This window comes from Vitis riparia, chromosome 18, assembly GCF_004353265.1.
Source record: "Vitis riparia cultivar Riparia Gloire de Montpellier isolate 1030 chromosome 18, EGFV_Vit.rip_1.0, whole genome shotgun sequence".
Lineage (NCBI taxonomy): Eukaryota > Viridiplantae > Streptophyta > Magnoliopsida > Vitales > Vitaceae > Vitis > Vitis riparia.
This window is the reverse complement of record NC_048448.1, coordinates 9,366,655-9,382,227: the sequence shown is the minus strand read 5'-3', so window position 1 is coordinate 9,382,227 and position 15,573 is coordinate 9,366,655.

Genomic DNA, 15,573 nt, shown 5'->3' with positions numbered 1-15,573 from the left:
TGAGTTCGACCACCCATTTGATCCTGATTTGATTATTAGTCTGATCTCGATTCGACTATCAGTTCAATCAGTGAAACATTAATTAATAACTTTTTCGGTTTAATATTCGATCCAATTTTAAAAATATTGAGTTATTTTCATAAGGATCATTTTTTGTAATTGATGAACAGGCTTTTATTCCAAGATTTTGACAAGAGTTTGATTTGTTTTTCCTATTTTATATATTTTTGAAAGCTTTTTAGATAAAGTATGAATACTTAAAACAAAAAATAATACAATTGTAAACATGTTCATAGTTTCATTTAGGATGAATAATTTTTTTTTTTTTTTTAAATGTTTCCCTCGATAAAATAATTTAGTGGGACGCAATTTAGTTTGTGATGGGATAGTTGATATGCCCAGTCCATGCTCAACAATTATCCCTAATAAGAAAAGTCATTGTGTAGACCCCATTTTGGAAGCATTTTCTCTTTGAATTTTCTGCAGATTTTTCGGCCAGGTTTCACGCTCCTAGGCAGCCACGTGGCATGTTCTGAGTGGTTGTTAGAGAATCAGGTGGTGATTTTGAGAGCCACTAAAAGCTTGACACGTGGCTAGAATATTCAGAGGAAAAGCATGTTTGCCGTTATGAGGAGCGTGGCCAGCTGTGAGGGGGAGGCTTTTTTCTACCGGGAAAAAGATATTTTGAGGTAAGATTCCATTGCCTTTTGAGAGAGGGAGTGGAGGATTTTTTAGGGAGATTTTTTATTTTTTTTTTTTCTGGGGGGTTTTCCATTGTGGGAGGAGACATTTTCTTGGGGGGAGCAAGCTAAGAGTAAATCATCTAAGGGAGTTTTGGCTGGAGAGGAAGTATTAGCTTGGAGAGCAAGTAGGGAGAAAAATTCATTGAAAGAGCTGAAACTTGATTCTCTTTGCTTGAGGAACCAAGTATGTACACAGCTTTCCCCTCGTCTCTCATTATTCACTGTTTTTCCTTAACATTATGCTGTTTTGGGTGGATATTGAAGGTCACTGGTTTGTTTGTTGAGAGATAATCCTGTATTTGTGTTTGCCATTGTTGATCTTAATTTACTCTGCCCCTATTGTGATTATGAAATGCCCAAGAATCATGCTTGTGGTTGCATTTGATGTGGTCTACTCATCTGCTCGGAAAATTCACTGATGATTCATGAAGTGGATTTTCTGAGATTTTCTTTATTTATTCGTTTTCTTCTATGCTATGTTTCTTCATCCTCCCCTGTTTTCTGGTATCCATCCGTGGCACGCATCAGTTTTTCAATCTCTGCCTGAAGATGTAAGGTATTGCAAGAGGCATGTTCTCAGTCCAGGGGTATGGAGAGTGGCAGCATGTTTATCATCGTTAAGTGGCCTTATTTGTTGAGCATCTTGCTTGGTCTGGTCGTTTTAATCAAAATGCTCTTGAGGAAATTCAGATGAAGAAGATGAAGTGTGTGAAGCAGATGAGCATATTATCCTAGCCGAGGAGCTAAAGTATATGCATTTAGGAGAGAAAGGCTCCCCCTACTCAGTAGACAACTCGGTCCTGGGTTTGGATGAGGGTGCTGAAGTTAGAATGCCAAATGAGGAGTTTGAGAGAAGCTCGGGAAATGAAGAAAGCGCAGTTATGTTATCGAAGGTTTCTCTGGCATTGTAAACGAACAAGGTGCTTTTAGTGAGATACATGCAGGACGTAACTCTCAATTTACTGATGGTTCTTCCTCGTGTGAGTATTGATGGTTCTGGCTAGAAGGGTTAAGACGCAGGGAAGCCATCCAAAAATTGGCAAAAATCTCATTCTGATTATGCAGTTTAAAGTGATGATCCTTAAGATTCCTAATCCACTGTTAGAATCTGATGCTTATGGGAGAGAAGAGAAGGGTTTAGCTCTGCCTCTTCCAACTGCTGCTTATTTATCTGCTTCACTAACAGCTGAGTTTCCCCCACACTTTTCCGAGGTTAAAATGGCCGGTTTGGAGAGGCTCTTGTGGATCATCAAAGAGAAAATTGAATTCCTAAGATCAGAAAATAGCTATTAAGAAGATCTTTGAGACATCTGAGTAGGTGACTATGGGACTGAAGTTGGATACCTTTACTAAGTTGATTAAGCAAGATGTGGTTTCCAGAAAAGATGGAATGCCCTCTGATTCAATGTCTTCCCTGTCCTCTTCTAGGGATGCTACTGCTAGTGTCAAAGGTGTATAATCAAACAAGGGAGTGGTTTGTTATCTGCCCAGTTATAATCCGTATGCTAATGGGACTTCCATGGATGTTGATGGGTAATGCATTAGTCAATCTCTTTTGGAGAGCAAGCTCCACTTTTCTCTGAGAAACCTCCCAAAAGCCAAGGTTGCCCTTACATCAACTATAGTGTTGCACCAAGCGATGTTATTGGCAATGGCAGCATGTGATGGACATGTGGAAACACCATATGAGCCTATCATTTCGTCATACCGCTCCTCCATACCCAAGAACAAGACCAAGTAATTACCCATTGCATCCATCTCTACGCCCATGTCTTCATTTTTCATCCCACCGTTATAGCCATTCCCATGTAAACACCTCACCATTTTCCCATCACCTTCATATCCATATTCCCATTACTCTCCATCTTCTAATTCACCATGCACGTCATTCATCCTCACACCAACCAATTTCTGCCACTACCCAACCTGACATCATACCCCCACATATCCTTCATTCATGATTCCATCCCACCATGCATGGAAATTGTCACGACCCAAATTCCGGGCGACCCAAAATTTGACCCGTGACCCCAGGTCATAGGTTTGACCCTAAGGGTTCCTCCTATTTCACGTTGGCAGTCAACCAAAACACTCTAGAATTTTTTTTTTTTCCATACATCCCACTAGAATTCTTATAAACTATAATATCCCAGGACTACTCAAAACAACAAGATTAAATAAATATTCATTATAATCCAAAATAAAAGTTTCCAATTAACAAATTAATCAAACTAAAGCTTCATAACAAATCCATGAGTCATAATTACTAAAACAAATCCCAAAATCCAAAACGAAACACAATAACAAAAAAATGCCACGCTCCACTAGGCCGCTCCAGGAGCATCCTGAAGTCCTCCCTGCCCCACCTGTGGATCCTCAGGAGAGATATCTGCATCTAAAAAGGTGTAACAAGGAAGGGGTGAACATTTCCACATTGCTCAGTAGGGTGCCTAACACCCAAGGGGTTAAGGGGATTACTAAGTTTCAAAGAATACGAAAATGACACTTCAACACAAAATGAATAATTCAACAGTATCAATCAATCACATAGTTTAATATATAATATTATACACAATTTCACAATATTCAACAATTACATGAATGCATATGAACGTGTGACACACAGTCATACAATGCACTATTTTTCTCGGGCTTTCACCGAAGGATACGCATCCGCACCCAATACACTCCCCATTCGGAGTCTTCTCGAGATAAACTTTTGGGTCTTTCACCCTAGGGATCTCTCTCCCTTCTTAGTTCGCCTCACACGGGCTTTCACTTTTCATCACTATTTTATTTTATTTTTCCATTTCATACACTTTTCACAATTTTTTTTTCTTCATACAACCATGATGCAAATGAATGCCACAATTCCAATGTTCCTCAATAATTCAACAATCTCAACATTCCCCAACAATCCAATAAAATAATTTCACACATTAAAATTTCCGATAATATCCCAAATAAATATTCAAAAATTTGCATATCAAAAATCTTGAAAATTTACCACACTTACAAAATTTTTCAACCCTTTTAATAATTTTTAATATCCAAAATTAACTAACTTTTTACCCTAAAATTTCCGAAAATATTCTAACCAATGCCTAAAAATTCACAAATCATTATATTTGAAATTTAACCCAACTTTTGGAATTTTCCAACCCATCTAATAATTTTTTTACATTTCAAAACAATTAATTATCAATCAAAATCAATTTCCCGAAATTCCAAAAAATTCCAAACAAATTCCAAATATTCTAGAAAAATTCATACAACACCCATAATTCCTAATTAACTCATAATGACAATATTTACAATTTTTTTTTTCAAGGGAAAAACATAAAAATTTAAGTTTTAGGGTTAGGGTCCCCTACCACAGATCTAAGAATTCAGTTGCTAAAAATACGATTGGCCACCGTAGGATTATTCCCCTCGTCGAGTAGAACACCCCCTCCAAATCTGAGCCGAAACGGAGGTCGTTTGACCACCCAAACGGCCGGTCAAAGCTCCAGCGAGGTGAGAATTGCTACAGTGCCGCCGCCCCCTTTCTCCCAGATCTGCTACTGTTCCCTTTTCCACTTAAGCCCATTTCTTTTCTTTTTAAATCAGCCCACTTCTTTTCCTTTTAATCAGCCCACTCAAGCCCATTTCTCTTCCTTTTAAATCAGCCCACTTCTTTTCCTTTTAATCAACCCACTTCTTTTCCTTTTAATCAGCCCACTCAAGCCCAACCCAAGTTCAAAATAAACCCAATAACTAACTACCATTTTTCTTTTAAAACCCTATTTCATCCAAGCCCAAATTACTCCCTTTTCATTTCATTTTTTTTTTTCTTTTCTCTTTAATTTTATAAAACACACAATTTAATATTTTTCTCAATTTTTATTAATAAGGAATTTAATTTAATTAATTATTATTATTATTATTTTAATTCTAATTAATTTTAATTAATTAACTTTTCATTTTCGTTTTTTTTTTTTCGTTTTTCTTTTCCGAAAATTCCCAATTACTAAAATCCTAAGAAATTTCCACCCTAAGGCTGACATGGCATAAAATTTTCAACTCACCTAATTGACCAACCCAATAAACCGAATTTCACCAATCCAAAACTAACATGTGTTCTTCAAGCACTTTTCTTTTTGACTTTTCAACCATAATTCAAAATAAGATTTTTCAAAATAGAAATGATAACGTGGCATAAAATACCCGGTCATTACAGAAATACCCATCTCGTTACCATCTGCCTCTATGCCCCATTCATACCCATTTCACCACTAAACCCATTTTCTCCTACCATGCATGGCCACTCCAACCATTGCACTCATTCCCTATCTCTACCCATGGCTATTCATATCCATTTCATTCCATATCTGCATGCTTAGATGTCCTACCCAACATGCATAGCCATCCCTCACTTAATCCATTTTTTTTCCTCACCACATTTTCTCTCTCTACACCACACCATATACTTGTTTTTTTTAATACCCATAAAACCCTTCATGCCCATACCTGCTACCCGATTCCATTCATTACCCACTCTTCACCTATTTCTCATGTGCATGAAATCCCACACACACGTCCATCTTTCTCATTCAATAAGGGTCAGCTATTGAGTTTGGTGCCCGCTTGAGAGAGAAGTACCTCTTTGCTGCCACCATCTCCATATTTGATCTTGGAGGTCCTTTGTTTTCTGACTCATTCCATGTCTCGTGAGTTGGATAGTCCCATTCAAACGCAGATGGCTGTTGCCATTCCCAATGGCCCACACACTGGTGGGTATCATGTGATCACCAGAACGTAGGGAAAACCTGCTGGAATGAGGCGTGTTTTTGTTCAAACCAAAACTAGGTGTGTCCTGGAAATGGAATTGGTTCGCAGTGACAATGCCCATACAGTGAAAAGAAGGTTGCAATTTGCCTTAAATGTTCCCACTGAGGAGAGCCCTTTGATATTCGGGGATTTGATCCTGCACAATGATCTTAGTGTGGTTTGAAATGATTCCCCACTTATTCTCACAAGGAACTGCCTTCACAGAAGCTCTTCAACTCCATGTCTCTCGCCTACTGGAAAGAATCTCTAGCAAAGAGACCAAAATGGTTCTCTTGAGATATTAGGGCGCTTTGGTCGCTTGGCTAAAATAAACGAACTGGTTAAGGACATCGTGAGAGCAATTAAACATGGTATTGATCCCATTCCTGTCCACAATGGCCTTAGAAGTGCTTACTATTTCAGAAACAATAAGGGTGAGGGTGTCGCCATTGTGAAACCAACGGATGAGGGACCTTTTGCACCAAGCAACCCAAAAGGTTTCATAGGTAAAGCTCTTAGGCAGCCTGGTCTAAAGCGTTCAGTGCGCGTTGGAGAAACGGGGTTTCGTGAAGTGGATGCCTACCTTTTGGACCGAGATCATTTTGCCAATGAGCCAGCAACTGTTCTTGTGAAAATCACACACTCAATCTTTAATGCCCTGGCAACACGCGAGATACCTGATTTTATAGTGATTATTTGAGTCTTGGGGACACCTCATTTAAAATAATGGAAGTGGGAAATTGTTGATAAATACGCATCATGTTGAATATGTTACACCGGTCTAAGTTAAGATAACTGCTGGTCCAAAGGTGGGTGAATTATGACCGGCATTTCAATCATTTTTGTACCTGGAAGAGTTCGTAGGAATAATGATCACATGCCATCTTCATGCAAAAGTTGTTTGCTCATGTGGTGGTTACATATTGAACGCTGGATTTGAAATGAGTCATGAGCAGCATGGGTTTTGGCACATTTCAGAATGTAACATGGAAATCTGATCTATCATAGGTTCTTGGAGGTTATGGAGCTCGGACCAGTTGTCGTCATTATGAATTTGGGACTGATAAGCCAAAGATAGAGGAAGTGGTTACAGATCCCACGTGATAGTCTTTACTTGATTTCTGTTATGACAGCTATCACTACAGCTGTCTTTACTTCTTGTAATAGAGTTTCTTGAACAATATATAAACTCTCTTTCACTCTGGTTTTCTTCTACAAAGAGAACAGAGTTTTGCCTTCTCAAATTCTAACTTGGTATCAGAGCCTCTCGATCAAAGGTGTGAGTATTCTCCTCTTTTTTCTCAGTTTTCCATCTCTTTCCTTAAGATCCAATCATGGCTTCCGCTTCCACTCAATCCTCTTCATCCTCTGACTCGATTGGATCTGGACAAAGCATTACAATGGCGTCTCATCCTTCTTATCAGATGCTCAATCATACTCTACCTGTGAAACTTGATCGGACTAATTACATTCTGTGGAAATCTCAAATTGATAATGTTGTTTTTGCCAATGGATTTGAAGATTTCATAGACGGATCTTCCATCTGTCCAGATAAAGAACTCAGTTCAGGATTGATCAATCCTGCCTTTGTTGCTTGGAGAAGACAAGATCGAATGATCCTCAGCTGGCTCTACTCGTCTCTCACACCAGCGATCATGGCACAAATCATTGGTCACAACTCTTCTCACTCTGTTTGGAATGCATTGGAGAAAACCTTCTCATCTTCCTCCAGAGCCAGAATTATGCAGCTAAGGCTCGAGTTACAGTCAACCAAGAAAGGTTCTCTGTCTATGATCGATTATATCATGAAGGTTAAAGGAGCTGCAGATAGTCTAGCAGCAATTGGAGAACCTGTCTCAGAACAAGACCAGGTTATGAATCTCCTTGGCGGACTTGGATCCGACTATAATGTAGTTGTAACTGCTATTAATATTAGATATGACAAGATCTCTATTGAAGCTGTTCATAGCATGCTTCTTGCGTTTGAACATCGCCTTGAGCAACAAAGCTCGATTGAACAATTCTCTCCTATATCAGCCAATTATGCCTCTTCATCTAATAGCAGAGGTGGTGGAAGGAGGTATAATGGCGGTCGAGGACAGAATCATACCCTAAACACCAGCAACTATACCTACAGAGGTCGTGGTCGAGGGGGTCGATATGGCCAAAATGGGAGGCACAATTCCAACAGCTCTGAGAAGCCACAATGCCAGTTGTGTGGCAAGTTTGGTCATACTGTTCAGATCTGTTATCACATATTTGATATCTCCTATCAAAGCTCTCAGAGCAGTAATACTTCTCCCTCAAATGCTGGTAATCCAAACTCTATACCTGCTATGGTTGCCTCTTCTAATAATCTTGCAGATGACACTTGGTATCTTGACTCTGGAGCCAGTCATCATCTGACTCAGAGTGTGGGCAATCTGACCAGTTCTTCACCATACACGGGCACAGATAAGGTGACAATTGGTAATGGTAAGCACCTATCCATTTCCAACACTGGTTCTCATCGTTTACTTTCTGATTCACATTCTTTTCATCTCAAAAAGGTGTTTCATGTCCCCTTTATATCAGCAAACTTGATAAGTGTTGCTAAATTCTGCTCAGACAATAATGCCTTAATTGAGTTTCGGTCTAATAGTTTCTTTGTGAAGGATCTACATACGAAGAAGGTGCTTGCTCAAGGCCAGCTTGAGAATGGACTTTACCGATTCCCAGTTTTGAACAGCAAGAAAGTAGCCTTTGTTGGTGCTACTAATTCTTCTACTTTTTACTCTCATAATTCCAGTATCTTTGATAATAAGGTGAAGTTATGGCATCACAAACTAGGCCATGCTTCTACTGACATTGTAACCCAAATTATGCAGAGTTGTAATGTCTCCTTTGAAAAGAATAAAAATACTGTTTGCTCCTCTTGTCAGCTTGCTAAAAGTCACAGATTACCTACTCATCTTTCACTTTCTTGTGCTTCCAAACCTTTGGAACTTGTTCACACTGATCTTTGGGGACCTGCCCTAGTCAAGTCTACCTCTGGTGCTAGATATTTCATCTTGTTTCTAGATGACTACTCACGGTACACCTGGTTCTATCCTCTTCAAACAAAAGACCAAGCCCTTCCTGTTTTTAAGAAGTTCAAACTCCAAGTAGAAAATCAATTTGATGCTAAAATCAAATGCCTACAGTCTGATAATGGTGGTGAGTTCAGATCCTTCAAGACGTTTCTTCAGCAAACAGGCATTTTTCATCGGTTTTCTTGCCCGTATAACTCAGCTCAGAATGGGAGAGTTGAATGAAAGCATAGGCATGTTGTTGAAACCGGGTTGGCCTTGTTGGCTCATGCCTCCTTACCAATGGAATTCTGGCAATATGCTTTCCAGACAGCTACATTTCTCATCAATAGAATGCCAAGTAAGGTACTCCAAAATAACTCCTCTTATTTCACACTTTTTCAAAAGGTTCCGGATTACAAGTCCCTTAGAGTCTTTGGCTGCTTGTGTTACCCATTCATCCGTCCTTACAACAGTCACAAACTTCAATATCGTTCTGTTCAAAGTCTATTTCTTGGTTATAGTCTTCATAACAAAGGGTTTTTATGTCTTGACTTTCTGACTGGACGAGTTTACATCACTCCTCATGTTGTTTTTTATGAGGGACAATTTCCTCTAGCTAAAACTCACCTTGTCTCCCCAACCAAAGACACCTCAACAGATACTTTAACTCCAGCCATTATAACTTCCTTTCCTTCTCCAACCTTCTGTTCTAATGGCAGCCACACATCTTCACTTTCTTCCTCTCCTTCCACGAGTGAAGCTTCTGATTCTGTGAGTAGTCCTATTGTTACTCCTGCCTCTAGTACCTTACCCGAAGCTATACATGAGGATCAACCTCCTTCTCCTTCCCCTGCTCCATGCATGACAACAAGGCTAATGCGAGGTATAACCAAGAAGAAGACCATTTTTTATCTCTCTGCTGTGAAGATCTCAAAACCGTATACACTCAAACAAGCTCTCAAGGATCCAAATTGGATTCAAGCTATGGATTTAGAAATTGCTGCTCTTCATCGGAATCAAACTTGGGATCTTGTTGAACAGCCTTCTGAAGTTAATCTAATAGGCTGTAAGTGGGTATACAAGTTGAAACACAAGCCAGATGGGAGCATAGAGAGATATAAAGCCCGACTTGTGGCTAAGGGGTATAACCAAACTCATGGTCTTGATTATTTTGAGACCTTTAGTCCGGTGGTTAAGGCTGCAACCATTCGAATCATACTAACTGTGGCTCTCAGTTTTCAATGGGAAATTAGGCAGCTTGATGTTCACAATGCTTTTCTCAATGGTGAGTTAGAAGAGCAAGTCTACATGTCTCAACCTCCTGGCTACTTGGATACTAAATTCCCAACCAAAGTGTGTCGATTGAAGAAGGCTCTATATGGTTTGAAACAAGCACCACGAGCCTGGTTTCAACGACTCAGTTCTGCCCTTATATAGTGGGGATTCAGCAACTCTAGAACTGATAGTTCTATGTTTCTACACTTTAGTGAGTCTACTACTTTGATTGTTCTTGTCTATGTTGATGATATAATCATCACTGGCTGCTCCTCAACACAGATTTCCTCACTCATTGCTAAGCTTGATTCTATTTTTGCTTTGAGAGATTTGGGACAGCTATCATACTTCCTTGGTACAGAGGTCTCTTACCATGAAGGCTCTATGAATTTAAGCCAAACCAAATACGTTTCTGATCTGCTTCATCGAACTGAAATGTTTGATACCAAACCAGCAAAAACACCCGGAACTGTTGGGAAGAATTTGTCCAAGTTTGATGGTGATCCTCTGGACGACGTCACTCAATATCGAAGTGTGGTAGGGGCACTTCAGTATCTAACAATAACAAGGCCTGATATAGCTTTTGCAGTTAATAAGGCATGTCAATTCATGCAACAGCCTACCTCAGCTCATTGGCTTTCAGTCAAAAGAATCCTTCGTTATCTTAAAGGAACAATGCAAGATGGGTTATTGCTGAGTCCTTCAACCAATTTGACAATCGAAGGCTTCTCAGATGCAGATTGGGGTGCTCAACCTAATGATAGGCGAAGTTCCAGTGGGAAAATTTCTTTGAGCAATGTCGGTTTTGGCAGGAAATCAAGACATCGGCATTCTACATGGAGGGCACGTTGTGTTCTATTGCTCCAAAAGTATTATTGAAGAAAGAATATGGCATGGAATGTAGTTAAAGGTCCTGAGGTTCCAGTTTCTTTTCAATTAATTGAAGAAGATGACTTTCTTTAGTAGACATGGACTGAAGCGATGCAGTTATGTGTCTCTCTTTGCTCATGTGAGAGAGTGTCGAGTGGAGGTGTGGATCTATAAATGCGGCTTGACATGGAGTTAGATTTTGAAAAATATTGTAGTTTGGGTCTGATTCCTAGAACTGTTCTTCCATCTAATTAACGTTACTTGGGAATTGGAAAGAGAAATGCAAAGGAAAAGCCCATACGTAGAAGTAACCTTTTGAGCATAGAGGAGGACTTTACAGAGATAAGCTTTGGTGATTTTCACAGTTTTTTTCTTGTAAAAGCATTCCATGTAGACCTGTTGGTGTGGAAAAAAATGTAGAGCTGAAACGGGGTTCCATATATTAGAGCTTTGAAGAAGTAAGGAAGAAGAAGAAAATGGGGGCTGTTGAGGGGAGGAGAAAGATTGAATTGTCCTGTAGTAGTGATTTTTTTTCTTTCCCCTTTAGGATTGTTGACTCCTGATTTCCGTGTCCAGCTGGTGTACCTTGATTTTGGTCCTCTGATGGGAGTAATCAACAAAATTTATAACCTATTACACCATGTACTAGGATAGCCTCAGCTAGCATAGCATAGTAGCTCTAGGATCGTCCACTGGGAAGAGTTTTCAATTTGTAAATGATACCAATTCAAAGTTGAATTAGTGCCTTTTCATTTCAAGGTTAGATTTAAAAGAAAACATAAACATTGGTTGGAAAAAGTTTGGTTTTAAGCTAACGAAAAAGAAAATAATAGGAATTACTTGTAAAGAAAAACGTTTCTTGGAGTTTTAGGATCACTGGGGTCAGGCTCCTCATACAAAAACAGAGTTTTGGTCACTTTGGTTCTTTTCCTCACATTGGAGAATTAACATGTAGTTCATTCTCCAACCGGTGTTGTACAGATGCAACCCATTTACGAATTTCAGCATTAATTCCCTCTCACTGATGCATCTCGCAATGGCTCGTGCCTCTCACCTAGCATTTTCCATTCAAAGTGATCATTAACCTTGGACTTCCCTTCTCAAGCTCGCAAGAGATAACTAATGGATGTCTCCTTAGAGTCCAAAAGCTTACCAAGTGTTGGCAATTCTAGAAAATCCTACCTTCAAGTCACCTCCCAAAGGCTCGCAAGAGATAAACTAGTGACTCTCCATGGACAGAGATCACTTGCCTTACCAAGTGTTGGCCCAGGTGACTTCAAGGCGTTTTAAGTTAACTAAAAAGATAAAACCATTAACAGGTCACACTTTCTCTTCATTAAAAGCTGAAACAACAAAACTTCCAATTTTTGCATTTGGAAACTTACCCGGCTACCTTGGCTCCAAGAAACAAAAAGCCTAGTCACTCATTCTCTGAGGAAACATCCTCAGAGCTTGTTTGGCTAATAAGAAAATACAATCAAAATGAGAAGGTAAGGTAGAGCAAAGCTCTGTATTTTACTTCGTTTAAAACTATACAAAAAGTTGGTGTTCTCTGAGAACAGGCTCCCCGAGATCTCTCTCTTCTCAAAATTACAAGAACAATATATATATGGTTATTCTCCCTTTTGTCTTTCTTAACAACTAAGGAATCCTATAATTGGTGCGTTACAAGGAGAAAATGGGGAGTTAGACATCAAATATTTAAAGCAAAATATCTAAAAATGTCGGTCACAAATATCTGGAAGCACTCAGGAGAATTCCACAGGCGTACAAGATGGCTGCGAAATCATTTCGTAGCCGAAGGCTGATTTCGCAGAGGCTTAGGCTGCGAAATTGGCTTTCAGCTTGGTGTGATCGGCTTCCAATGGCTCTAACTTCTTCAATTCAACTCCGATTCATGCACCATTTGAAGCATTGGATTGCTGACTTCCCGAGCTTCGAAATGAAATATAGCATGAATCAAATGGACTTTGGGAAGTGCTTCAAAAGTGTCAAATAGTTGATGTCCTCTTGCATTCTTCATGTTGCTTTCATCCTTGCATTCTTGATTAGTTTTGGCAAAGGACTACAAAGCTCCAAAGCTTGGGTTCTTCATGTAAATGAGTTTCCAATTGCTTTGCCATGGATTCCATAGAACTCTCCTTAATCTTGGATTGCTTTGGTGATCAAAATACTATCAAAAACTCCAAAACTTACATAATTTGATTAGAAATGATTGCAAAGGTACTTAATATGTTAATTGAGTTAAAAGGTAATAACTACTACTCAAAAGTATTTAAAAGAGTTAATTACAAGCTATCAAATAGCACTTTTTGAGTAGTAATCACTTCCCCCAACCGACATATTGCTAGTCCCTTAGCAATAAAAGAGAGAAAAAACTAAAGAGTAATATACTTTACAAAATCATGCTGATCACTTCAAAAAATTTTAAGTGGCATGATGATCAAGCTCTCACATGGGACATTAAAGAAATAAAACTCAAATTTCAGCAAGAGTTATCAAATATTTTATCTAATCACAATTCCAAAAAGAGAAGGCCTTATGCAAATTGAAGCTTTAAAATCATTTCCATTTCCATTTCCAAAGGACCAAACCTTACTCTTCCACCAAAATCTAAGTGTTACTTGATAGTTTCCGAATATAGTATGCTGAACTAATCTCTCCCCCCAACCTAGTTCTTTTTACACACTTAGCAAACTGACCAAATTTAATAAGCTAAGAACACACCCCTTTTATTTCACACTTTTTTTTTTCTTTTTCTTTTTTCAGTGTAGGAGTACAAGGCTTGAAGGTATTCTTTTTCTAAATTGTCCATGTAACGGGGGTCCATCGATGACTCCCAACCAATTAAGGTTTATGGCATCAAGCTTTAAGGATCTTTCAACCACTAACTTCTCAGATTTTATCCCGGACTTTTGAGAATGAATTTTTAATACCCAAGCACCTACAGTATGTTAAACTCTACCTATTCACCCTTGTAACGAGCATTGAGGTCGATGACTCCCAACCAATTAAGGCTTAGGGCACCAGGTTTTAAAGATTTTCACCATATACCCTTCAGACCTTACTCGAGTTTCAAGGCAAGCAAACATTTTCCTTCAAAGGCTAATTGGCCTTTCATAAGGTGTCTCAACACTATTAAATGAGGTCAAAAGTACCAAGTCTAAATTTTCCTAAGTCAAGGGGGAAATAGTTTTTCATCTTATAGTCAGAATCTATTGTGCACAGTGTGTGAATAGCTTAAAGTGGAAGAACTAAGGTTGAATTCAATAGAAGTTTCAACAATTCATCAACTTTAATAAGCATAATACAAACTCTAAGTCAAGTAAAAATTCAGTTTCTCTCATTTTATTTTGAGAATTTTTCCTTAATAACCATGGAGAGTAGAATAAAAACTAAAGAATTTTAAAATTAAGCAAAAAGCAACTAAATTATCAAAATAATTTAGCATTACTAACAAAACTTCCTTCCTCAACTCTCTCCCCAACCAAGCTGAACATTGTCCTCAATGTGACAAAAGCGATTGAACAGTAGGGAGAAAGTGGTGCCTCCTGAGTGGTATGAATTTCGAGTAGAAAAGGAGAACCCACATGTTTCAAAAACAACAAAAGTTATGAGTATAAGATTTAGAATAATATAATGCTAAGAGTGCTCAAAAATTGGCAAACTTGTATTACTTCATGGAAGTACAATGAAAACAAGTAATACAACCAATCCCAATATATATAGAATATCAAAAGCATGGGAGTACAATTTCTATTATAGTAAGAAAATACATAAAGAAAATACATAAAGTAAAGTATGTAAATGATCAGATATTGGGAGGGTGATGATGGCTCAGGTGGATGTCTCTGCATCTCCTGTGGTCGGCTCCTCAGCATGGGGCTCTGTGGCCTCTGAGATGATAGGAGTGGGATGCTTAGAAGCTGAAGGAATACCCAAATGGTGCTGAATCTGCCTCAGGATGGCAGTATGCTGAGTCTAGGTGGCTAAAATCTACTCCTGATGAGCACGAAGAGCTGCCATCTCCTGAGTAAGAATGCTCTGAGATGTGGTCAATGTCTGCAAAGTGTGACAAAGACCTCTATACTCGGACATGGATATAGCAATCCTAGGCTCAGATGACGAAGTGGGCTCTGATGTAGCTGGAATAACAGGAAGAGTCTATGGTGTGGCAGAAGGAGCAGACGGTGCAACCTCAGGTATAGGCTCCTCTGGCTGTGGAATGTCTGGATGCTCTGTTCCAGCTGGGGCTCCAGGCTCTGCACTATATGTTGTCATATTCGACCATTTATCGAAAGTGAATATCTCTCGGCAAATGTGTTTGCACTCATGGTGAGGCTCAGATGGATAGCCCAAGTGCTCCAAAATCTGGCAAAGCAATCTCAGGAAAAGAAGTGGAATAGCATTTGCTCGAAGCAGCTTCTTCCTATGAACCTTCTCTTCAAAGTAGAGAAGAGCAACCATAATCAGATTATGAGGGCCAAAGAAGAATTCCTCAGATATCCTAAACAGGGCCTCCAGCAAAACTCCTCTTCTCTGCACCCAATGCTGAAGTGGATAGATGTTATGGCGCAGGAGTGCATCGATGAAGAACATGCTAGGAGGGGGCTCCTTCCTCAACAGATACTGATGTGAGGATGCTCCCTTGGATAGGATATGAACTATGTCACTCTGGGCCGAATGAGTCCATACTCGATACTCCTCTGAATGTGCTGGCTCGTATGGAATATGCAGTGCCTCTACTATATGTCGAGCTCCCAAAATACCATGACGTCCGTCAATAGTGAAGTGGATGACAGTAGGATCTCTGACCTGGTGTGTGG